Here is a 25,211-nt window from a genome sequence, read left to right on the forward strand (position 1 = left end):
AACGCGCAGTTGATCTTTGGTCAGTTTACTGTTTAATACTGCGTGCAATGCTCGGCTGGTTTGCAGATGATGAAACGTGCTATGGTAATAGTAATGCTTCCATCCAATTGTCATGTGAATTTTGAGCAAACTTTTAAAATGTTGAAGGAAATAAAAATGTGAATTCCATCTTGTCGTTTGGAGTGAATCGACCAGGAAACACAAACTGCAATTTTGGCAAATGTTGACGCTACGCATGGCTGCAATTAACAAGACGTAGAAGTTGTAAACTAGGATTGGCAAGACATGTCTGAAAAATGGCGAGTTCTTCTCTCTGAGCTGGAGATTTGGGCTTAGAATTTTTTTTTGAGTTTCGGGCACAAACCCACCAGTGGATGGGAGCATTCAACCACTCCCAACCCAAACTGGGTTATCCGCCGCTGGCCACTCCAGGCTGACGGTCATCCCCTCTATGGTGGAAGTTTGGACTCTGATTTGCTGCATCAAAACTTATTCAGTAAACCTGTTTCCATCTCCACTCTAGCTTATTAAATATTTTTCGAAAAAGTCGAGAACCATCTTCAGCATGCGTAAAAACATTTTTGCAAAATGAAGGAAGTTAATTTTTGTAATGCCAGGAAAATGTTCACACCAGACAAAAATAACGTTGCCCCAAATCCTAAAGGTCAAAGATGGAAGGAAACACAGATGAGAACGAAATATAGAAAGATTTTCCAACATGAGCCCTAAACATTACCTTCTATTTTAATCCCTGTACAAGCAACGTTATGCCCTGGCACAGGTTTTTGCAACCAATCACAATGTTATTTTCCTTACACGTACCAAAACCTCTATTTAATTAAACATATCTCAGAACACGGCCTCGTCCCAGAAAACCGAAACATGAACTAAGACTAAAAGGGTAATTATGATCCCTTTCTCCCACCTTGGGCTTCCTCCCATGAGTAGATAACACTTAAAACTACACAGCTTTTGGCTCAGTAACCACCGATCAAAACAGTGCTTCAAACATGCACTGCAGACATGAAGACAGAGACACACTTTGGCTGGCAGATTCTCTCCAAATAAAGGCCTGGAAGGCGACTGGGACTTTGCACTCGCAGTTCGTGACGCAACCTGCGCAGGATCAGCCGTGCGGAAGGAAAACTCTTTAAAAATTAAAGGCTCCCATCTGCAAGAGGTTGTTGCCAAGTCTTCCCATGCACTGGACTCGCCCTGCATTGGAGCGCCGGTTGAATGGCTGAACAGGTGAAAGCGGCATTAAACAAACGAGTGCGTTCTCCGCTCGTCCCTATGTTCGGAGACAGGGAAGAGGCAAGAGGTCAAATGGTCATTATGGATCTGAAAATGTTTTTTGGGGGTTTTTTTGCAGAAGAGCACATATTTGAAGGTGCTGTAAGTGCAACACTATGTTATCTGCTGACATATTAATAAAAGCAAAAGGCTGTTTAGGAGCTTTTTCAAGTGTTAAAAATTGAAGAGATCAGGTGCAATAGCAGTCTCAGGACATCAGATGAGTGGGCAAGTCAAACATCGTGTTCTGAAACATAGCCACCGCAAACACTACAGTGGACGTGACAAGACTCTTCCGGCAGCAAGACCAAAATAAACACCGGGATCTTATCGCCGAGATTGTCAGACAGCTCACCTTCTGCCTCTTTTCATTTAAGAACTTCAACAAAAATACAGACCTGCAAGACAGATCTATAAATGAAGAAAGCATTCTAAATCCTTGAGACATGGTGGACACTTTTATCTCTACCCAGCCTTGTTTTTTTTTGTTTTTTGTTTTTTTTTTAGAAGATGAGCCAATTTTACCCTTTGCGGCTGAATTATTGAACAAGTTCAAGGGTTCAGCAGGACCTTTTACAAACCTTTCAACTGGATTCTTATGTATAGAAAAGCATATGCGCAGTTTCATGGCCAAAGTTGGTTTGGATTCAGTAACGATGTTCACGTTCAACAAAGACGGCGTGAAAGTATGTCCAAATTATAATATTAATAATGAAAAAACATTAAAGTAAATAAAATTCCAGTGTTAGGAAACAAGTAGGCAAAAATACATCAATTATGTTAATAATTCTAAATTCTTTACTGAATAAATTGTTGGGTTGCATACTTGGAGATCCTGAATGCAGCACCTAACAAAAAAAAAAAAAAAGCAAACTGGATACACGGATGGTTCAATGCCTTCTGAATTTGATTCGCTTTAAAAATGTAAGTTGGAATATGTTTCACTGATGTTAGTGCCCTGATCTCCAGAAAAACAAAAAAGCATGGAGATAGAAAATCCATTCATCCATCATGTATATAAGCTTGTCCTTGCAGGATCAGGGGGAGGATGGTGCTCATCTCCAGCGGTCATTGGGTGAGAGGCGAGTTATACCTTGGACAGTTCGCCCTTTTTATCACAGGGCAACACAAACACTTACAGGACAAACAACCATGGAAATACTCTTAATCTAGGTCAATTTAGAGAGAACAACAATCAACAATCAATATATCTGGCATATATGGGAAGAACAGGCAGAAAAGCCCTAAGCTGGGATTTGAACCCAAGACCTTTTTGATGCAAGGTAGCCTTGCCAACAGTTCTAGTTTTAATCCTATTGAAACACCACAGATATTCTACATTTTGTGACGACATAAATGTCGGCTAAGACAAAGACAAAATGCCCAGCCGCTCTGTTGGTGTCTTAACACAGCCAAGTTCAACGTTGCTGTGGACACAGAAAGTTCTCGATACCTTAACGAAACAAAATCCCCTCTAATACAAGCGCCGTCCGTCGGATTCCAACACCTGCTGTAAGTCAACATCTTAACCAAGTCTGGCAGCTTGACACAAACCAAGAGAGACAATGAGGAGAAAGCCAGCAGGCAAAAATCACCTTTTGTCGCGTCAAAGCAAATGTGCTGGGAGCTGGGTGAGGAAAGAGGGTTCCGATCAGAGCTCATCCCGTCAGCGCCCAGACACCAACGCGCCGAGACGAAGGTCTGACAAAACGAGACAGGGCAGAGGGGCAAGAGGGGAAGTCGGAGGGCGTTTCTGTTGCAACGGCCTTAAACCATTCCAGGTGTAGTTGTGCTTTGCTAAATGTCTGTCACCTTTCGGGTGGTATACCTCCGCAACTGGTCCTTGAAGTATATTTTCTATGAAAAACTTCCGCTGAGTCATTTCCAAATATTACAGATAAAAAAAAATTTAACCGCATTAGGAGACGCAGATACGCTCTACCTGTCAAACAGGACTGAGCCACTGGTCTCAGGCCAGGAAATTTCAGACCTGCTTATGCGAGGAGCTATCATACGTTCTGTGTAAAGCCTCGTAATTAGGCTAATTACACAGGGATAATATGAAGGTTAATCAAATGATAAACACGGCAAATAGAGATTTGTTTTCCCCCATTAGCTATTGTGGAAAGCCCATCCAGTTGATAACCATTACAAATGAGATTTAGAACTGTGACTACAACAAAGACTTACATCCCTAACCCTCCACTCACCACCACCCCCCAAACACCACCACCACCAATAATCACCACCACCCTGAGCAAAGAGAGAAATGAGGGAAAAATCAAACAGAAGCTCCGCAGTTTCAAATTAACTGTATCAACATTGTGTAAAAAGCATCCAATGGACAAAAGGTGTGAAATTTTAAAAAGAAACAGCACAACATGACCCACTTGGATTTCTGAACAGAGAATATTACACAGCTATTAAGTGGCAGCACTTCTCTAATTTTCTTTATCACAGAGATCAGACAGCAACTTGGTCCGTAGCACTTTTTTTTTTTATTAAAAATGTGTTTGATTATAGCCAAATGTGTGCATGTACATAAATGTGTACCATAATAACCATAATAAGTGGAAGATTGACAAACATACTTGATGTGTATGGATGATTCTGACATTGCCATCTGACCAAATGCATTGGCTCTCACTGGTTTCACAATAGTTGACTTTATGATGTTTTACATGTTTTCACAATGTAAAGCACTATCAACTGCCTTGCTGAAATGTGCTAAATTAACTTGACTGAAAAAAAAAAAAAAAACTTACTGACCAGGGACCAAATAACCAACAACAAACATAAAAAGATGCCAAAAGCTGCGACAAACCGAGAAATTGGCTGGAACCGTTTTTTAGGTAATCTCAAGAATCCAACACAACATATGCAAGTGCTGACAACACTTTCTGGTGTGGGAGTTGTTACTGAATGAAGAAAACTCAAATCTAGCCACATCCATTGATCAGGATATGTGTAGCAATGAAGTCAAGAGAAAGACAGAAATGAAAGAAGCTAACAAAAAGAAAACTAATTCCTACAACTTCTCCGATTCATTCAGGATGCGAGAGCGCACGATTTTAGACAGGCTAAACCAAGTGAAGTAAAACTGCTCAGCTTTATTTTATTGAGCTTTCCTTCCTGTGTATCATATCTAGGAAATTTGGCGAGCTATGGAGAATCTAAACGTCTGCAGTCTCTTGAACACCCACACCAAGAGCATGGTGTTAGTGATGCTAATTACTCTGATCATCCCAATTAGTAAAAGGTGATAAATATGAACCATATGTTGTTTCATAGACTTAATAAAGGGTATGTAAAAATGTACTTTCAATGCGCTACGTATCCTCCTACATCCTGTACTTAGTGGTAGGTATTATGCAGAATCAACTTGTTGAGCCTTATATCTTGTTATAATGTTATTCCCTCAACAAAAACATGCCTGGAGTGTTGACTTGATTCTAAAGGTTCTTAAAGTGACAGAGGCCAATTTCAAGGCATCAGATACGACAACGATACAAAGTCAAATTTATTTTATATATACAGCATTTTCACAACAGCTGAAGGCAACACAGTTACTTGACTGATTGATTAACCTGGAAAACACAGTCCCCCCATTTAAAGAGAAATGATAATCAAATATGATCAGTGGCAAATGTGCACAAAAACTGGAAATTAGAACTCAACAAAATTCTGATTAGATTTAGACAAAATGATGCAATGTGGGAGCAAAAATGCACTTAAAAAAAAACAAACTGTCTCATCGGTGTGGTTTCAGTAACTGGACCGGAGTTGTTAGTAATGTAGTCAAAGATTTTGACCCAAAGAGAGCAAGAATATCTGGACATGAGCGTAGAGTGACACATCTTTCCTGCCGTTACAAGTCTTAATACTATTTGTCACACCAGAGCTGTCTCGCTTTGACAGAAAAAAAAAGAAAAGAAAAAAAAGTTTTCCAAGTCAAAACAGTTCCTGAGAAATGATCCTGTTATTGAAAATCTCCCGTGTATTAAAAGTATGTTTATTACTGCATCACTTTTCTGTCTAAATACCTACCTATTTTAAAATATAACAACTCTGCTTATTGCATAAACACCTTAAAACTCACTAACGAGCTTCGGAGGGGTTTTTTGAACAAGCTTTTGAGTCGTTTACTTGAGTTTTTGGCCTTTGCTCCCTAATGAAAACAAGACAACTTTTCTGTAAATATGTGAATTTGACTTTAATGCCGACTGACAGCTCCTATTGGCTTGGGATATATCAAATAGAATTGCATGGCTTGCATGACTGCGGTATCTGCTCCTTGAAACTGCGAGTGGTGGGATGCAAAGTCTCCAGAGTTTATCTTATCCCAGTCTCGGGAGGTTACTGACTGACAGCTGTAAATATATCACAACACAATCTTAACTGAGTATCGCATACCTCAGCGGTAGAATACTTAAAAAAATATATATATATATATCTGGATCAACAACAAATAAAGGAAGAATCTGTGTGTTTCACCGATTTTTTAGAGAATCAATGGCAAATGACAGAAAATAATCTCATTGCTTTAGATGATTGTGCTGGTGAGCCACACACACACACACACACACACACACACACACACACACGCCCACACACGCACACACACACACACACACACAGTGGAAAGGATGGCAGAAACCAAACAATCTCAGCTTCCCAACGCTGCAGCTTATTTGGTCTGAAGTTCTATTAATCAAGTTGGAAAAACTACGGGAGTTCACATAAATAGCAATAGGTAGAACAGGTGCAACACTGTCAATCATTAGTGCCAATATGTGGATGTGCTAGCAGGCTAACATTTGGTAATGGGACTAAACAAGTAAAAAACGTTAAATAGGGCCAAAACAAAAAAAAAGACATTTAAAAAGTTGTATTTTTTGTAACAACTGGTGAAAAAAAAAGAAAATATTATGATTTATATCCACGTCATCCTGAAAGGTCCATGGTTTTAATTGAATTCATCTCATTTATATTGTCAAGTTCACAACAAATATCTAATTGAGGCTCTAAGAACAAACAGATGTAGTTTAAATTAAAATGTGAACCGAAGTGAACTTGATCATCTTTTTCCCCCTCATACAGCACTAATGTACAACAGAGTATTAGCTCCACTGTAGAAGGAAGAGACAAATACGGTAGGAGTATGTTTTTTGCCAAAAACCACAGAAATTTCAATGTTAATTTGACATATTTACAAGGAAAAAACTTGGACACTCTGTCAAAAAGTTCTACTTTGCAAGATTTTTTTATTTTCTACATGGCATAAATTTCCAGTATTAAATCTGAGATATTCTCTAGACATTGTAAAGCCATGAATTTGCATAAGATAAACTTAGATGTTTACTTGGACTATAAAGTCAGACATTTGTAACAAAAATGGCAGAAGTCCTCTTAAGTTTGAAGAGATAAAATTATGCGATGCACGTCTGGATATTTTCCCAAGTGTAAGTGATAGATCCGAACTCTTTTACTGCATCAGAATGACTTCTTCCAGGTGCAGACTGGTCATGAACGACCTCTAACTGGATCCAGAACCGCCTGAGACGATATAGAAGAACTGCAACGTGACAGAATCAAGTCTGGATGAGAAAAGTTGTCTGATTCACCTCCTAAATTTACCACATGGTGTAAGACTAACGTCTGACTTTACAGACGCTGAATGCTTGTGAATGCTCTTTAAATCCCAATTGTTTCTAATCTTTGTCCACTAGATGACTCATGAGCAGCGATGTTCACAAACAGCTTCAAGCTGGATGTTTTTAATGCTTCTCACTCACCAGTGGTGGTGAACAGAGTTCCAGATTGTGTTTTTGGATTTAGCTGAATGAAACACTTTCTTGTTTATTTTTTTTCCTCTTAAAGAAGTTAAATTCTTAGGAAAACGAACTTTTACTGAAGTCTGAACAGTCATGTCGCATTTCATCTGGCTGATGTGAGGCGTGCTGGTGCATAATTCTGCACCAGAAGAAGCCAGACGTGGTAAATGTGGACATGAACAGTGGCTGAAGTTAGCAGCACTTTCTCTTTTTATTTTTTAAGCAGTTATGAGGGTGACAAAACATGAAGCTGCTGCCGCACAAGTAACCAAAGAGTGATGCCACCAACCTCGCTTAGTTAACTGTGAGAGGTTGAGTGTATAAAGCCTTTCCTCAGCCTACATCCCCTACATGCTTCTTAATCGGACTTCAGTGAAATTATTGAATATTCGATGAGACGCATTACCTGTTGAAATCGATCACGTGTCTATTTCGATATGTATTCTTATTCATTTATTGTTCAGCCCTGTCTGGGCTACAACAAACAAATTGAACGACACATTACAGCTACAAATTTAAACGGGACTCTTGAACTTCGACTATTCTAAAGATGAACAGCACATCTTGAAAACAAGAGTCTTTTTGTGTTCAGTTCTTTACACTCACAGAAACCCCTCTTACCTATCATGCTGCTGTTTTATTGCATATGCGGTAAAATGAAAACGGATTTAAGTGGAGAACTTTGGTCCTCGCCCTCCAAAAATACTTTAGAGCTCCGCTGCACAAAACGACAGCCCCGAACGAAATCAACCAAAGGCCCGTTATTCAACAGTGGCCCGGAGCGCCACTGTCACTCCCGGATAGGTCGCTAATGAGAGCGTTTGGTTTGGGAGCAGACTGGGGCAAAGTCAACAGAGCAAAGGCTATCTGGGAGGTAGCAGCAGTGAAAGCCTGGCAGAGATAAAGCATCACATCAATCAGTCATTAATTGCCCTCATTTGAGCATTAACCCAGGGCTCAGATCAGAGAAAAGGATTGCTTATGAAACAAGAGATAATTTTTTTTTTTTTAATTTTAAAGCAGTTACCTGCAAAAGGTCAAGAAAATTAATATGAAACCATCTTTAACCTTGATGTGTTAATTACCGCCTTTCCGGTTGGAAACGAACCGTTCTTGGGAGGTGACCGACTTCTTAGTTGAAAACATGTTCTCTCTCTCTCTCTAAAGGTGTTTCATGCTAGAAATGTAAAACATTTAATCTGAAGGAGACAAACGTACACTGGAGTTCTTTTTAGTTCAGAAAGGCAGTAATTAAGTTTACTAGGTTTTCTCAGAGGGGGGAAAAAAACAATAAAGTTTCTCTCTAAAAGCTTTCTGGAATGTAATTTATGAAGACGCAGACGGCCTGGAGCTCTTTTCTCACGGCAAAAGCGTGAATTGCAAAAGGACACGTTTCGATGTCGGACAGAGTTAATTATAATCCCAAAATTCACAAACAAGTCAATTGTCTGCCTGCGCAGCTGTGACTGCTCGGTTGGTGAGGGTTTCGAGCGGTGAAACAAGATGGAGGCAAGCTTCCAATTTGAGGGATCACGCTGTCAGATGTGTGTGTTTTTATAATTGTATATATGTGGCATAAGAAGCTGTAAATCAATTCTGAATCAGGTTTATTTAAAACTTCTGAAGGCTGGATTGCTCGGGTTGGCTCGCTGCTTTGATAATGAGATTTGTGACGCGTTTAGTCATGTCTTTGTAACACTAATGTGATTTGACGTTGAAAAGACGAGCGTTGACGTTCCAAAACCTACAGAAAATGTTATGCAATAAAGAATTTTAAAAGGGATTGGCGAACGGTGATCGCCTCATTTGCTTTCCAAAAACATTCTTATATGTCACCTAAAAATTTCAGCCTGAATAATTACAGTTTCTCTAATATGCTACATGGAAGCCATTTAAGTCATTTGCTGCTATTTGTTCAAAGAACTGAAATGATTCCCTTAGAATCCGAATTCCTTGTTACTCATCTTTATAGATTGTTATTTTTATAAAAGTCAAAATATTGGCTCACAGGCAATTAAAAATGTGACAGTATATATTACAGATAGTCTTCAGTAACATTCCATAATGTTACTGAAGACATGATGTGAATTCAAAGCGTGGAAGAAGAAAACAAAGAAAAGAATGTTGATTTTTCCTTTTCCTTATCTTCTTATTCTTTTTCGTCAGTCACTTCCTCCTCTTGTTCGCCCTTAGTCTAAGTACCGTGCTGTCTGTCACCGGATTTCAGCTGAGAATCCAGCCAATTGGATTAATCAGAACAGGCTCCGCCCCCAAATGACAAACACACCCACTAAACAGAGAGCGAGTGCAGTTTTCTGGTGGAAGCGTGTAGATGGGTTGAGCAGCCGTTTTACTGTTCGCCATGATGCACAAATACGCAGAAATGCATCTGCAATCAGAGCTAGTGCTCTAATCAATATGCTGATGTGATCGTTTAATACGCTCCTCGGGGGGTTTTTGGCAGGAATGTGATGCCGTAGGTTTCCCAAATTCTAATCCCAACGGTAGCAACTAGTTATACACAATTAGCAGTGGATAACTTTTACCTGAGTGCCACCTTGATTTGGATAACTTAGTTTTCTTAATAAATTAAATCCTTTGTGTTCAGGTTATCTTTGTCTGATAAAAATAAAATGCTGTTAAGACGATTTGAAAAATTTTACGTGACAAAATCTGTTAGGGGTGAATGCTCTCTCAAAGCCAAGCAAACTGCACATCTTTAAATGTCAATAGGATATCTATTTTTTAGTATTTGTTGGTACTTACATTGTTTTAACCATCTTATTTAGAAATGTTTATAACATTGTTATATGTTTTGTATTAGAAAAATTAAGATTTTAGTAGTTATGAGTTAATACAATTATACTGTTTTATATGTTTTACACATTTGAGAGCATGAATTTTCAAAAGTTAGAAATTACCTTTTGCTTCTGTGTTTTGGTGGACATTTGTACAATTTTAACTTGAATAAAATATCCATAAGACTTTGTTTCTCATTCAGACTCACTAATATAATTTATAATTTAAAAAAAAGAATAACAATTCCGAGCATAAAATTAACATTACAACGTTGACTTAGAAATTAGTTAAAAAGTTAAATGTTACATTTTCTGTTAAGTCAACTTGATGTAATAAGATAAAACCTTGATTAAATAAGCTGAAGCAACTTTTTAAAAATTCCCTGAACTAATCATTTTTAGTTTAATATAAATGCTAAATACAGTTAAGTCAATTTAATTGAAGTTGTAGCTTTAATTAAGTGTTGCTGAATTTAAAAACTCAAGTAAAGTAAGCTTGGGAAGTTTGTTCTCTTTAAGCAAGCACTTGAAACGTGTTTTCATGCAACTATTTACTGAAACTAACAATTTCAAAATGTCTAACTTACTGGAAAAAGTTCTGTAATGTTCAAGCCTTCATCCTTGAAGAGTTTCAGCAAAAAGGAAAAACACACAGGTGGTTCTTTCAGTTCTCATTGAGCGTAACGCAACAGTCCACACACTAACAAAACAGACAAATGAAAACTAGATTATCTTCTAATATTAGTTTCTTCACTGTTTGCAGTTCACCTGCAAGAATAAAAGTCACATTTTGACAGCCGATATGCGTTTGAATAAAGTAATGCATTTAACCTGATGTCATGGTTTGCAATTCTATAATTTACAAGCAACTAAAGCAAGATCTTGATGTTATTCTCTGAGATTCATGAAAATAAATTTCATTCCAGAAGCAGTGAGAGTGCAAGACAGTACTCTGATAGGAAACCTGAGCTTGGAAAGTTTTATGCAGGGATGCAGAAAGTTTGAAAAGTTCATAAAATCAGAAGCTAAGTGACCACATAATGCAATAGGGTTCCACTTACTGAACTTGTTTCAGAAATCCAAACAGAGGAAAGTTAGACTAGAGATGAACCGATCAGGCTTTTCCTGACCAATATTAAATTTTGGTTTTCTTTGAGCTCTCATCAGCTGATTCTGATTTGGTTCAATTTCTGATTTAAAGGAATAAAACACACAGGGGAAAAATGTATTTTAGGTTCTTTGACAGAGGTACAGCAGAACTGTGGTACATGAGAGGTTAGGGAACACAAGACTGCCTATTTTAATAGTTCAAGCACCAAACATAATTTAAAATAATACAAAGTGGAAAAAATCTTGGCACTACCATAGATGTGAACATACACAGTCTTCCTTATCTCTGCTCTTTTCGATACATCACCAAGCAAAATGTATGACAATCATTGATTGGTTGCTTCACAAACACCAGCCAATTGGGTGTCAAGTAGAATTGTGAAAATTTAAATATATTAAGAAATTCACAAATAAGTGACATTTCTGCGAATAACTTGGCTCCATACAACAGGTGAATTTATAAATACTGGACCTTCAAGCAGGCAGTCGTCCACTGCAGCCTCAAAATATATGTATCACTACAGTATTAGTATAAATGTGTGCAGTTGGTTGAATAATTTTTAGACCAAAATTGTGAGAATTCTTGGTTTTTGTGTAATTAAAAGGAAAAACAGAAGGTTTTCAGGTTTTTCCATTTTGGTCAGAGTTGTAGGGAAAACCATTTATTTTTCAGTTACTTACGTTGATAGAAATCATCTTAATTTAAACTTAAGGTGCCATTATTTCTCTTTTTACCAGAATAAATGTAAAGCTTTCCGCTGTCCTTGTCCATAAAAATAAGAAAACAGGACGTTCAACCATCTGTTCCTTAGACGGTTGGTATCAACAAGCGGACTTATCGCGTTTTTCGGAGTAGCTGTAAATAACAGCACGGTGGAAAATCTCTCCTGGCTGAATAACAACAGGTTTAAAACAAACTGCAAAGCGAGATGTAAAAACAGAGGAAAGTGGCAGAGGGTATAATCCCTACACTGTACCAATGGTGGATTAACAGATTTCTGGATTCTTCCCAGCCTCTGCCATATGGTGCAGTAGTTACACCTTTCTCCCTTAGTAAACTGTTTGGGTCGTTCTCTAGATGAAACCTCGGAGAGTCTGTTACATCACTCCGCCAGTTGTTATCAACACGCGCCGAGTCTCAGTTCTCAGAAAACATGGTGAAAACTCTCGGCGTTCCCGTAAAACTTGCGGATTTAACTTTCTGAGACATACTTTCCACCAACACAAGTCTGAGATTTTCAAACCTTTTCATATTGCACGCGTATTGAGCTCCCGTCGAAATGTTGAACACGGCTTATCCTCTCTCGCCACAATAAGCAGTGCACATCTATCCCCTTATTCAAACTTCTATTGGGTTTCGGCTGAAGGACATAATCCTCTTGCACCGGGTCCCTCACTGCCAAAGCCACATAGAATCAACTCATCAATAACACTTTGTTTACTGAATACAGATGACTTTGCACAGGAATCTCCTTAGCGTGGCACAGATGAATGAGTCGAGACAAATTCATCCGAGCTCTTATCAAATGCTTGAGCTGCCGTTTAAGCAATTGCAGCAGATGGAGATTTCACGTTGCAATTGTGCAAACATAATGGGGGCTTGGCCCAGTGAAAGATGCAGATAAAAAAAAAAAGCCGTAGCGTTTTGCCCCTTTGTCGAGACTTGAAGGTATTGCTTCACCTGGGCAGAGAAATGGGCACACTGGGTTGGCAGCCGCAGTGCCATTTCCTTCTCCCTCGTTATATCAGGCAGTGCTGGATTGTACCGCGTCGGCTGCACATACATATCAATGAGGGGGTTTGTGGCCAAAGACTTCCTCATGCCACGCAAGCCCAGGGTTTCCTCATACTCTATAAAAAAACAAGCAGCGGCTGAACTTACTGTAAAGTGTCTCAACTCTTGTGGAGGGGAGGGAGGCTGTATTTACAAAAGATGACAACTCATTCCTGTATGGTGAGAAAGTACATTAGGAAAATTGCTTTGTAGAAATGACAGGGACAAAGATGAGTATTTACCATGACAACGCAGCCATATGATTCAGCTATAATGACCTGGTGAGAACTATCATTTTTATCTAGATCATGACTACAAGAGAGGATTACAAGGGCTGACCTTCCCTCCGTTCAGGACTTGTATAGTTTTAAGGTCAGGAAAGGAGCAGTTAGCATTTCTGCAAACCCCACACATTCTGGACACAAGCTATTTAGATGTTGACCTTTAGCCTGGCGCTACAGAGAACTTTGTGATAAAACCAGCTGCCACAGAGGCAGTGTCTTCCCCCAGGCTGCCCCTGTGATACACTCTGAGTGGCAAGTACCCATACTGCCACTCATTCAACCTCATCTTTCCCTTTTGTTAAAACACATCTTTACATCAAATCTTTACAAAAAACAAAACAAAACCTTTGTTTTGACGTTTATATATATATATATACACACACACATTTTATATCCCTTCTTTGAAGCAAAGGGAGCTGGGAACTGGGAACTTGTCTCCAGCAAGCAATCGTTTCTCAGTGGTCCAGATAATCTGTACGAAGCAAAGCATATAACAAGGGCTTGGTTTGTAAAAAGCTCATAGCTTCCTTTAACCCAAGAAACTCCATACAGCCAAAGAAAACTCTGGTCATTCAGGGAAAAGGACTATTAATAGCACAAACATTACAGTGGAAAATCTTTGATGGTTTGGAACCAAAACTTTAAAATCTTGGCTTAACTTGATAACAGCAACCGGACCATATCTACCGTAAATTCCGGATGCTTGAGCGCACGTGAACGAATATAAGCTGCAACCACTAACTTTGAAATGAAAAACAAAAAGTGTAGATATATAGAGGCCACACTTGTCTATAAGCTGCAGGTGTCCACATTGTAACAGGACACAACTTGGACACCTAAAAGGGCGTCCTTTTAGTCTTAATTTTTAAAGGGTTTTCAGAAACCCTTTAAAAGTTAAAGGGTTTTACCATTTTTAAACAGATGTGTACATCAATGTTTTTTCCAAATACTGCCTGTAATATAGCTGCTTAAAAAAGGTGATCAGTGAACAGCTTTGGGATTGAACAGCCTCATACACACTTCCTCAGTCTCTCGTTCATTGTCGCTCTCAACATCACCTTCGTCTCGAAGCAAATTCACTCCCAAGCTTGTGCAGTCCAACCTTTCAAAACTCAATGTTGAAATGCCTTGCATTACCTGCATTGCAGTGTTAAAAGTACTGGCTTATAGTCTGAAAATTATGGTAATGAAGACATACTGTACATCAGTATTCTATATTCTGAGAATATTTGTCTTCAAAGCAGGTAAAAGGAGGCTACTTCCTACTATTAAAGTTGTAGTTAATAACATTCAACAAATCCCTAATCCAGAACCCGGATGTTTCGGTTTTCATAATGACGCCACACCAGCATGTTTTCTAATGGTTCTCAGCCGTAAACACTGAAGCATCATTACTGGGACAAACACACAATGTCACAGTCATTCTGAACACTGTAGCACTGCAGCTCACGGACTCGGCTTCATGGATCACTGCAAACGTTACATAACAAATGTGTTTATAGTTAAATGTTCCAGAACATTGTTAAGGGTAAATAAATGCAGACTATAAATCTAGACACAGGACCCGTTTGAGCTCCGGTGGATCAGCACTGAGAGAAATCAGATGTTTTTGATTCTCTTGCAGAAAAACAAGGCGCTGAAATCCAGCTTGGCCAGAAGCATCTGTACAGCATGAGCTGAGGGGCTTGATTTAAAGGCTTTGGGCCTCAGTCCTCATTCCTACTTGTTTGGACTCTTACTTAATCTTCCCCACTGCTCACTCTGCAGCACTCTGACCCGCCGTGACACCCAAAGCAGATTATTTGAAAGGCAAAAGTTAAACTTGTTGTTTTTAAGGAGGCTTTATGCTTAATTGACTGACAGCTTCTGCTGTTTATTTGTCTCGGCTGCTTAGAAGTAATCCAAACCAGCTCACTGGTCTGTTGGCAAAAGAAAAAATCCACCCAGGGTATCTATGTCAACTCCGTTAATCACTGTGGGCTTGTTTTAATCTAATCTTTCCATCTTAAACACATCTTATTTACTTGTTTTCTGCTTCTCAGTTTCCTTGTGAGGATCTCAGCTCAGCTGTGGACCATCCATACTCCAGTTTCTCATGTTTGGAACTGGCTTGATTTAGACTATATTTTATCTGCTTGGCTAAGACAAGATAACAGAAGGAGGGATTAGGTTTAGGTAGTGCAGGCTACCAATATTGCATTTTATTTCCACCCAGTGTGTTGATTAATACAGTGGACGACGAGAATTCGCGATCGACGTTGTGTTGCTACTTCAGGACCTGCTGACCTGATTTTTAATTCTGCTAGCTGCAAGGCGATGTCTGGCAGGCAAGTTGGAGACTTTAAGTCACAGGTGTCAAACTCCAGTCCTCGAGGGCCGGTGTCCTGTAGTTTTTAGATGTGCCATGAGGTACAAAACACTGGAATGAAATGGCTTAATTACCTCCTCCTTGTGTAGATCAGTTCTCCAGAGCCTTAATGACCTAATTGTTCTATTCAGGTGTGGTGCAGCAGAGGCACATCTAAAAGTTGCAGGACACCGGCCCTTGAGGACTGGAGTTTGACACATGCACATGAAATCAGTTTTTACAAGAAGTTGTGAAAACTGATGTAATCAAAATTGATTTTCAGTATATTTATTTTATCTTCATCAGATTTTGAACTAAGATCTTTTGGACGTCCTAAAGAATATAACCCACTCCTAGCAACTTAGCCAATCCTACAAACTATATCCGGGAAACTCTGCTAAGGAACAGATAAATAAAAAATAAAAAAACATGAAAACTAGTATCATAAAATCATGAATGTAAGATTTATATTATTGCAAACGCTAAAGAATGCAATGCTGTTCTTATATGCAACAACTTCTAATTCAGTTGGCATTTTTGGGTCATTTTGTTGGATATGAAAGGGAATGATCTCTCACTGGATGTTTGGATGGAAGGAAAGAAGGAAGGAAGGAAGGAAGGAAGGAAGGAAGGTCAGTCCTTCCTTGATCACAGACATGTGGAAGGAAATAAAAACCATACCAAGACAGATTTTATGTATCATTCAAATGCCTGACCATTTAAACAGATTTGGGGACCAGAATCGGTGCTTCTGTGAAAGATGGAATAGATTTTTTTTCCTGCTGCAGTCCAGCAAATATTGGGAGGATTTATCCGTGTAAATAAACTCTCGCAGTCAGATGAGTTAAGGATCCCCTTGGCTACAGCAACAGTCAAACCCAACAAAGAGTTAAGCATTTGCAACTCCACCGTGAAGCTAAACGGTTCTTAAAATTCAGCTGGCAGCCAGCCTCGCTCGTCATCCGCCAATTTGATGCGTGCTTCAAGGATCTGGCCCGAACAGATGAACTGCAAGCCAGTAATCCAAACAAACACAGTGAGGAACCATGAAGCATCCCTGGTAAGTTATGTTAGCACCACTGTGGCCCGATCGTGGAGGCGGGTCTGCGCTGGTCCACTTCGGTTGCATTACAGGCTGGAGAAATTTAAGCAACTTCAGCAAGAGGAGCAACATAAAGTGTATCAGATAAGAATAAATGATAAAAGTTAACTATTTCTTCCAACTGTGTTATTCTAAGCTAACACTTAGCTTAGAATACTCAGTGTTTGTCTAGCAGTTGTTGCCAAATTAGTTTTCAGAATAAAAAAATCCATTTGAATTGGTAAAGACAATACATATTATCTTTACAATATGGAAGACCATCAATTGGTCTTAAATTCTCAGAGTGCGATAATCTTGGGTGTAAACTTTGCTGTTTTATCGGCTCATGATATTTAAAGGGTTTGTATTATGTAAAATTGACTTTTTTGCAGATTTGTATCATGTTACAATGTTATTCAATCATCATAAAGATACAATAAAAATCCTTTATTCTACTATGTCCACCACTCAGCTGTGCAAAATGCATGGGTGGACCTAGCCCCGCCTTCGGGAACGAAGCTCCTCCTCTTAGCTCCAGTTTCCGAGCTTCTGCCTCACAGAGCGACTCCTTCAAACTAGTGTGTATATATATATATATATATATATATATATATATATATATATATATATATATATATATATATATATATACAGTATATATTGTATATACAGTACAGACCAAAGGTTTGGACACACTTTCTAATTGAATTCAATGAGAAGGTGTGTCCAAACTTATATATATATATATATATACACTTATTAATTGGTATTTTTATTTTGACCCACATCTTAAGAAAAACACAGAATAAACACTACATTTGAATCATTCTACTCTTCACAAAGGTTTTGACAAGCTAACATTAGCTTGTTACTAAATAAGGCTATTGGCTGAGGTATCTAGCCTGCAATCAGTTGCTTTACAAACATGATGCTGTTAGTTAGCCAAATTTACTGTTACAAGAACGATGAGTGATGTTCCTTTAGTTTCCACATCATCACCATCTGTTTTTCTCAACCAACGACATTTCCTAACACCTGATTTTGTCTTTCTCATCTTCGAGGGAAAAATTGTAATAGCCTTATTTCAACATACTGATAAGAAGTGCATAGCAACAAGTGAGGGAGGGGCTTTGTTTCTCTATACTCCATAGAGGAAGTTGAGCATTCTAGGACTTACTCTGGTGCCTCTTTAAGAAGAACTGTAAACATAGGAATAGCAGGACAATTTTTAGCTCACAAACCTTGGTGTAAGTTCTGAACCATCATCAGCTCATCTCACTTATGAGACACACAAAGTCTGAAAACATTCTCTGATAGATCGATTTTTTTTGGTCACTAAAGCTGGAACTAACTGGCTCTCAGCTTGGAAACAGCTGGTCTAAAAAGCAGCCGGATATGAAGGACCCTGACAGCCTCACTTTACTCTTTCACTATGTAATATTCTCCCTGATAACTCTGACATACAAAAACTTTCTGTCAAATGCAAACCCTGTTTCTATGGTGCTATTAAAGCACATAATCTGAGGGTAATAATGGACTCTTTTGAAGTACACATTAATATGGAACAAAGAGCATTCAAAGCATCTCATTATGTACTTATGAGCAGATGGAAAGAAGAAATATTTCATCTTGATATTTGATTAGAAGCGTCAATGTTTCTAGAATGCAGGCATAATGGACGGAGTATTTAAGGGACACTTAATTGCTCAACAGCCAATCAATTAAGCATCAGTTTACTTATGAATAAGTATAAAAAGTGTTTGTGCTGCACGACCAAATCAGAGTTTCACCGGTGGCCGTTTAGAAAACCTATAACATGATGTTTTCCGACAAAGACGTGCCAGCTTCTCCCAGTCTGTGCTGCGTGACACGGTCCGAGTTTTCAAATCAGTATCAGAAATTAAGAGCTGCAGAAGTGAGTAAGGCTTCCTTGACCACCTGTTCAACATTTTCACATTCATTGGAGGAGTGCTCCGTTCCTCATGGGAGCACCTCACCATCTGTTTTTATCTAAAATATATAACATTTTGACATCTAACTACAGCACACGCTTTGCTAGGCGCAGCCACCTTAAAGCTTCCCAAGAGCTATAGCGGGTGTCTTTTTATTTAGAAATATGTATTATCAAGTGTTTCGTTAATGCCCCATTTAAAAAATAAAATTTTATAAAATATGCAAACTGATTTGGCACAGAACAGATCTTTTAACATGGATGTTTACATCCAAAACAAGAACTTTTGCTTGTTTGTATCAGGAAAAAGAGGGTATGTATATTAATTCACACTCTTGGATTTTTTGACTTTTTAATTGCTCTTTTAAATCAATCATAGTTAACAAAATTTAGCAAATCCATTTAATGTCAAAGTGAAAATTGACTTCTACAAAATAATTACAATTAATTGTAAATATGTAACCTAAAGTAAGTGGCAATGTGATCACAATCAAATGGGTGCACCCAGGTCAACTTGAGTAAATGCTTAAGGATATTTATGGTTCTACTAACTAGGAAGTTAAAAAGACTTCCTACTTATAAATTCTGAAAAAAACCGAAAGCATATTATCATTTATGAGCAGCTATAAGTGTGCTGTGATGTCATTTCCTGCAGAAAGCAGTCTCAGCAACTCAACTGTATTCCTCATAGGACACTGTTGTGTTCAGGACATCACTGCAGTTGGGTGTGACTGCAATAAAAAACAAAACTAAGAACAACAAACTAACAGAATTATTCTGTTTCTCCTTCTTTAGCTCGGCTTTCCGTCATTGTGCATTTAAGAATCAAATCTGACCGCTGGAAAAACGTCTCAGAGCGCCTTGTACTTTGGAAAAGTACAATTTGCAACTAAATTAGCTCTTGTGTAACGACAATCTGTTCAAAGCATCCACCGAAACAAAACCGAGAAGGTTTTAGATTAGCTTAACAAGGAGGCTGAAGGACTGCAGAACTGTTGAACTTGGAAAAAACATCAAACTAGAACTGGAGAGACGCTGATTTTTCCAACTAAATCAAGACGGCATCGTGGGGCCACTTCCTTAATCTCATTAGGACAACTTGTTGCTTTTTTTAGCCACTTTCTCAGACAGAAAAGCAATGACAGGCCAGAACTATTATAATGTAAAATGTCCATATATATAGTGTTTAACACCTAAAAATCTTTTTGCTTAGGAATTAATCAGGATCTGAATATCTTAAAGAACACAACTGTAAAATATTTTACTCTTAAATTAGTTAGACCTATTTTTAATACTGTTCAATTTTTGAGGCTTAACTATAATTTTCTAAATTTCTATCCATGCATAAATGACACATTTTGCCCACCAAAGTCTAAAAATACTACATAGGCTTTTTTCTTGTCATCATTTAGTTTCTCTGTTTAACACTGATGAAAGGAAAGACAACACTGCAGTAACTGAGCTCCTGGTCAAAAGAGGTCATACACTTTTTATAGTAAATTAAGGCCTTATACCCTCATTGTAGGGCCTTTATAAAAACTCATTTTTCTACAAAATTATTTAGAAAATATTATTGTACACACTGGATCGGCTTCAGGAAAGTTTTCACCCGTTTAAATACAAATCCGCCCGTAGCATTGTTTTTAGCATGCCAAACCCATAGGGGGCAGTGTAACGCAAAGCCAAAACCAATCAGCCAATCAGATTGCTTCAAAACAACTATGACTTTCTGTTAGGAATTTAACATGACACCGGGAGACTTACTTGTGTGGACAAATCTGTAGGTTGTACTACTTTTAGAATATAAACTTATTAAAACACAAGAACTTTGATTGTGAATCATGTCAAAGCAAGCATGTGGATACATTGGTGCATTATTTGTCCAAGACTGTAATGTGAGGGACTTAAATCTCTGTTTTCTCTTGTACACACAAATACAGACTTTTCTGAAATCTCTACTTTGGTGGGAGTTTTTATTAACAACTGTTTTTCATGATAAAAATAGTGTTTTTGTGGTTGAAAGGCCAAAAACGCATAACGATGTGCTCCTTTTTCCCCATATATCCAACTATATGTGGACTTGGCTTGACAAGGAGGAAGTAAACAAAACATTTAGAAAAACTTACCTAAATACCAACACTAACGACGGTCAGGATCACAGATTAAGTCACCTGGAAAGAAGCACAATAGAGAGTCAGTTTTAACAAATGAATAATCATTTCCAGAGAAAAAAAAAACAGACCAAAACCTAGATCAATAATGTGGTTCGGTGTCGGGTTGCTGCAGCCGTTTGAATCCGTCTCCGCTTCAGTTGTTTACTTAAAGAAAGTTAACATTAAAGTGCAGCTCTGCCTCCTGAAGTGAAACACCAAGTTTTGACTGCAGGGGATAAATTCAAAAATGATAATTGTGAGTGAAATTGCTATTTCTGGTGTTGTGAATGTCCTACATTCTGTTTAGATGCAGGTACGGGTGGGTGGGGTGGAGAGGGAAGGTGGAAGGATTTAATTTTTTTATTTTATTTTTTTGTCTCCAGGGCCCTAAGATGTGCATTCCTCTTGCTGAGGAAAGCTTTTGTTCTGATAAATTGACAGTGTCAATTTCCCACATTGCCACCGTGTGGCATATACTACAGGGAGCAGCAGTGGGAACACAGATGCTACGCACGATTGGCATCACTCAACCTGACAGCTCTTGTTTTTTGGGCCTTTTCTTCCTTTTTTCTTTCAAGGGGGAGGGTGGGCTATTTTTTTTTTTCTAAATCTGAACTTCCAAGTCGAGGAAGCAGGAAGGAACGGGAATTAATACACCTACACATCCCTTCTCCCTTTGGAAAAGGGAGAAAAAAAAGGAAAGAAAAGGAGTCTTTGTACTCGCATCATAATTACTGGTGGGCGCCACTTCTGGATTGTTATACTCTCCGCCCAAGTTGAAAACAATATTTTGAGGACGCGCAGCCGACAACTAGGTCTCGTTTCCTTAAGTTTACTTGGGGTTTTTTTTTCCCCCCCAGCTTAATTTTGCAAAGCAGAGTTCTGGAAGTTCTATGCTCTCTATTTCTCCCCCCAATGTACTGCTTATCTGCAAGCATGCAGTCAGGCACAGAGGGGCAGTATTCAGATTCAGCAGCAGCCTGAACCTGGCATTGGCACACAAATATTACTTCTACACTGTGTGCACAATAACTGAACGAGTTACTTTGACCGCATCACCATTTTGGGCCACGTTTTTCTAACTTCAAGCCGGATAAACGTGAATGCTTAATGGAGTTAATCATAGCAGGTGATGTGTATCTGCAGGACAATGCTCCATCACATGCATCAAAGCTGCGTGGCTAGCCATTAAACCCTTTAAATAGGAACATGACCCCCTTCCTCATCTGACCCGAACCCAACTGAGAACTGCTGGGAAGTTCTTGTGCAGCAGAAATCCAGTGAAGGGAAACAGGTCACTCCTCTGAACAGTGCAGCACCGGCCACTGATTCATTCTTTGTCCACGTCAGAAATGTTTTATTGGAAAGCTTAAACAGATGAAAATAATAAACGAAAATGGGTGTTTTTCATTCAGTTGCGTAATAACCCTGCACAATAACAGTTGCCCAATAATCGTGCACACGCTAAGAAAGCCAAAACTTTACTTTCTGGAACATTCGTGTTTGAGGTTTGTTAACGTTTTTTTGATTAATTGAAAGCACTGTGGTTGGTGATTCTGATAAATGAGACTCGCCAAATAATTGTGCACACAGTGTGCTTATTACTGAGGTTTAAGGTCCAAAGAAGCTTAAAAGTTGTTATAAAGTCGGTCTTCTATCACCTGAAGAACATTTCTAGGATTAAAGGACAAATGTCCAACAAGATCTAGAAAAACTCATCAATTTTTTTTATCTGTAGTCACATTAATTACTGCAATAAAGACTTCATAGGTCAGTTCTGGTTCTGCTCTGCATCCCCAGAACCAGAACCAAACATGGAGAAGCAGCATTCAGCTTCTATGCACCACAAATCTGGAACAAACTTCCAGAAAACTGAAAAACAGCTGAAACACTGAGCTCCTTTAAAACCCCACATGCTTAGCATTGCCTTTTATCAGTAATAAATGGAATATTGATGAACACACAGTACAGACCAAAAGTTTGGACACGCCTTCTAATTCAATGGGTTTTCTTTATTTTCAAGACTATTTATAAGGCAATAAGTCCCACTTATTAACCTGACAGGGCAGGTTGACCTATGAAGTGAAAACCATTTCAGGTGACGACCTCTTGAAGCTCATCAAAGCAGTAATCACAGCAAAAGGTTGCTACTTTGAAGAAACTAGAATATAAGGGATATTTTCAGTTGTTTTACACTTTTTTGTTTAGTGCATATTTCCACATGTGTTATTCATAGTTTTGATGCCTTCAGTGTGAAGCTACAATATCAATAGTCATGAAAATAAAGGAAACTCATTGAATTAAAAGGTGTGTCCAAACTTTTGGTCTGTACTGTATTTCATGTGTAATTGCTTACTGATTTTGATGACATTTGACAAAATGTAATGTTTATTCCTTGTTTCATAATTTGTGACTCCATGCTGTTTTTCATGATGTAAAGCACTTTGTTCTGCCTTGTTGCTGAAATGTGCTACACCAAGAAAATTTACTTCAAAATCTGATTTCCCACTCTTCCCCCCTTGTGTTCAGGAAATGAATGCAAAGTTGAAAATTATGACCTTTGTGTTTGTTTTAATTTCAGTTAAATAATTTAAAAGGTCAGGGAGAGGTGCTCTGATGCATAAATGAGAATTTATATATATGTATTTTTATACAAAGAAACATAATAATTCTGCACCCTACTAGTTGCCCAGTATTTGAGTCACTATGGTCAATATATAGTGGATATTCTTTTACCTTCCTAAATATATTCAGGTTTGATGAGGAATTGCTGTTTCCTAATTATTGTAAAAACAGAGAAAAACACAAATTCTCATGTAGCAGTTATTTTTGTTTAGGTCCAATACTGTGGGGCCGAGCAGCGGACGGTCTGAGGAACACATTCAAAGCTTTGGAGAAACTTTTATTACAAGGACCACCTCACATATCAGTCACAAAAACACTGCAGAGTTTCTTATGCAGATTCTATTTATATTAACCGACCGCGCCTAAAGTCCTGCCAACCTGCATCATACAAAGAAACTAAATAAAAACGCAGGTTTTTGGAAGATACTGAGAACTACTGTTAAGGGTAGGAGTGCTTTTACAAACTTTGGCACTCGCTATTCTTAACTAGAGGCTGCTGAGAGCGCAGAACTGTGAAATACTCACATCTATGACCTGCTGGACTTTACATGTCCGCTGAGCAGATTGAGCCATCTGTGCTTGTAGATTAGTCTGAGACAACAAATACTAACCGAAGATCTTTAAGAAATAATTATACAGACCTTCATTTACCTGGAGCAGATTGAGTGAGTGCTAATGTTTTAATTAACCTTGAGATTCGCACACTGACAGGTGCTCATGTTCTGCCTGGACGGGATCCAGCTCACAAAGTTCCGCACCGATTTTCTGTTAAGCAACTCTTATCGGAGAAGTGGGATGAATAAAGGTTTGGTTTGGAGCGGAAAAGATTGTTGCACATTAGCTAATGGGTAACTGACGGCTGAGGGATTCTTTGTTGTTTTTTTTTTTCAAATCAGATTAGGAGAAGTTTTTGGATGAACTTGTATTACAAATGGCATAGGAACACCTACATAAAAAGCAGGCAAAATAAACAAATGAATATTTATTAAGATAAAATTAGAGAGCAAATTTGACCTAAAAATAAACAATATTTAAAGTACATTTTAACAAAAGAACATGTCCAGTCTCTGTTTCTGCAGGGCAGGTAGAACCTCTGGCAGAACCTTGGAGAAAAAATACAAACACATTTAAAACAAAAACAAACAAGGATGTGGTCATATCAGATCAAGGTGGAAATAAAGGTAAAGGTAATTTTATTTATATAGTACATATTCAGCAACAAGCTGGGGACAAACCAGTTGGACTACAATACCAGTTTGAACAGGAGAGGGAGTTATGTTACTGATATGTCTAATAAAGAATAAATAAATTATATTTGATACATCTGAGTAAGGTTTAGATAACAAACAAGGCAGGATCCAAGCATATTATCAATATTATTTTGATCAGAAATATATAATCTGTTGCTTTCCGATCAAACAGCTCCACTCTTCTGTTTTTCACGTCTGTCCGTTTTTGTCCTGACTATTTGAGGCAGGGGTGGGTCATGGGTATCGAGTTATGTCAGGGATTTAGAAGATTACAGCTTCAAAAACGGCAAATAAATAAATAAAAATCCATCCAACTGCTCCTATTGTTGAGAAATCTCAAATATTACTGGTGGGTTTCTTTCTAGCTGTAGGGAACATTAGTGCTGAGCCTTCTCCGTGTGTTGCTGCACACTGCTAGCCAGCTGGCTGAAAGAGAGCTCACTTTGGAGGCAAACTAACCCTTTCAGAAATATTTCCCGGCCAAAACATTCAATATAAAACTTGTGGAACAGCGGCATACAGGCTGACTGCCCAAGCAAACAGCCTATTTAAGTCAATTGAAAACAATTAAATAGAAAAATACATTATTTATCCCAGATGGATGTTAAATGTCTGCAATGGACTGGTGACCTGTCCAGTCCATACCCCAGCTCTCAACCCCCGATCGCTGGAGACACGCACCAGTACCCCTGGCGGCCCCACTTAGGATAA

The 25,211-nt window shown here is 38.4% G+C and overlaps 1 protein-coding gene across 5 annotated transcripts in view; it reads right to left on the reverse strand.

The window, feature by feature from the left end:
• LOC102221655 (lipoma-preferred partner homolog) overlaps nt 1-25,211 on the reverse strand; it is a 180,268-nt gene that overhangs the window by 129,431 nt on the left and 25,626 nt on the right. For 4 of the 5 annotated variants that reach the window (XM_023339732.1, XM_023339731.1, XM_023339733.1 and 1 more), the window contains one exon: nt 20,599-20,643. The exons of the other annotated variant lie outside the window; for it this stretch is intronic. The gene's annotated coding sequence lies outside the window, so the exon portion shown is untranslated. The remainder of the gene's footprint in view (nt 1-20,598; nt 20,644-25,211) is intronic. 5 annotated transcript variants of the gene reach the window in all.

Source organism: Xiphophorus maculatus, chromosome 9, assembly GCF_002775205.1.
Source record: "Xiphophorus maculatus strain JP 163 A chromosome 9, X_maculatus-5.0-male, whole genome shotgun sequence".
Classification (NCBI taxonomy): domain Eukaryota; kingdom Metazoa; phylum Chordata; class Actinopteri; order Cyprinodontiformes; family Poeciliidae; genus Xiphophorus; species Xiphophorus maculatus.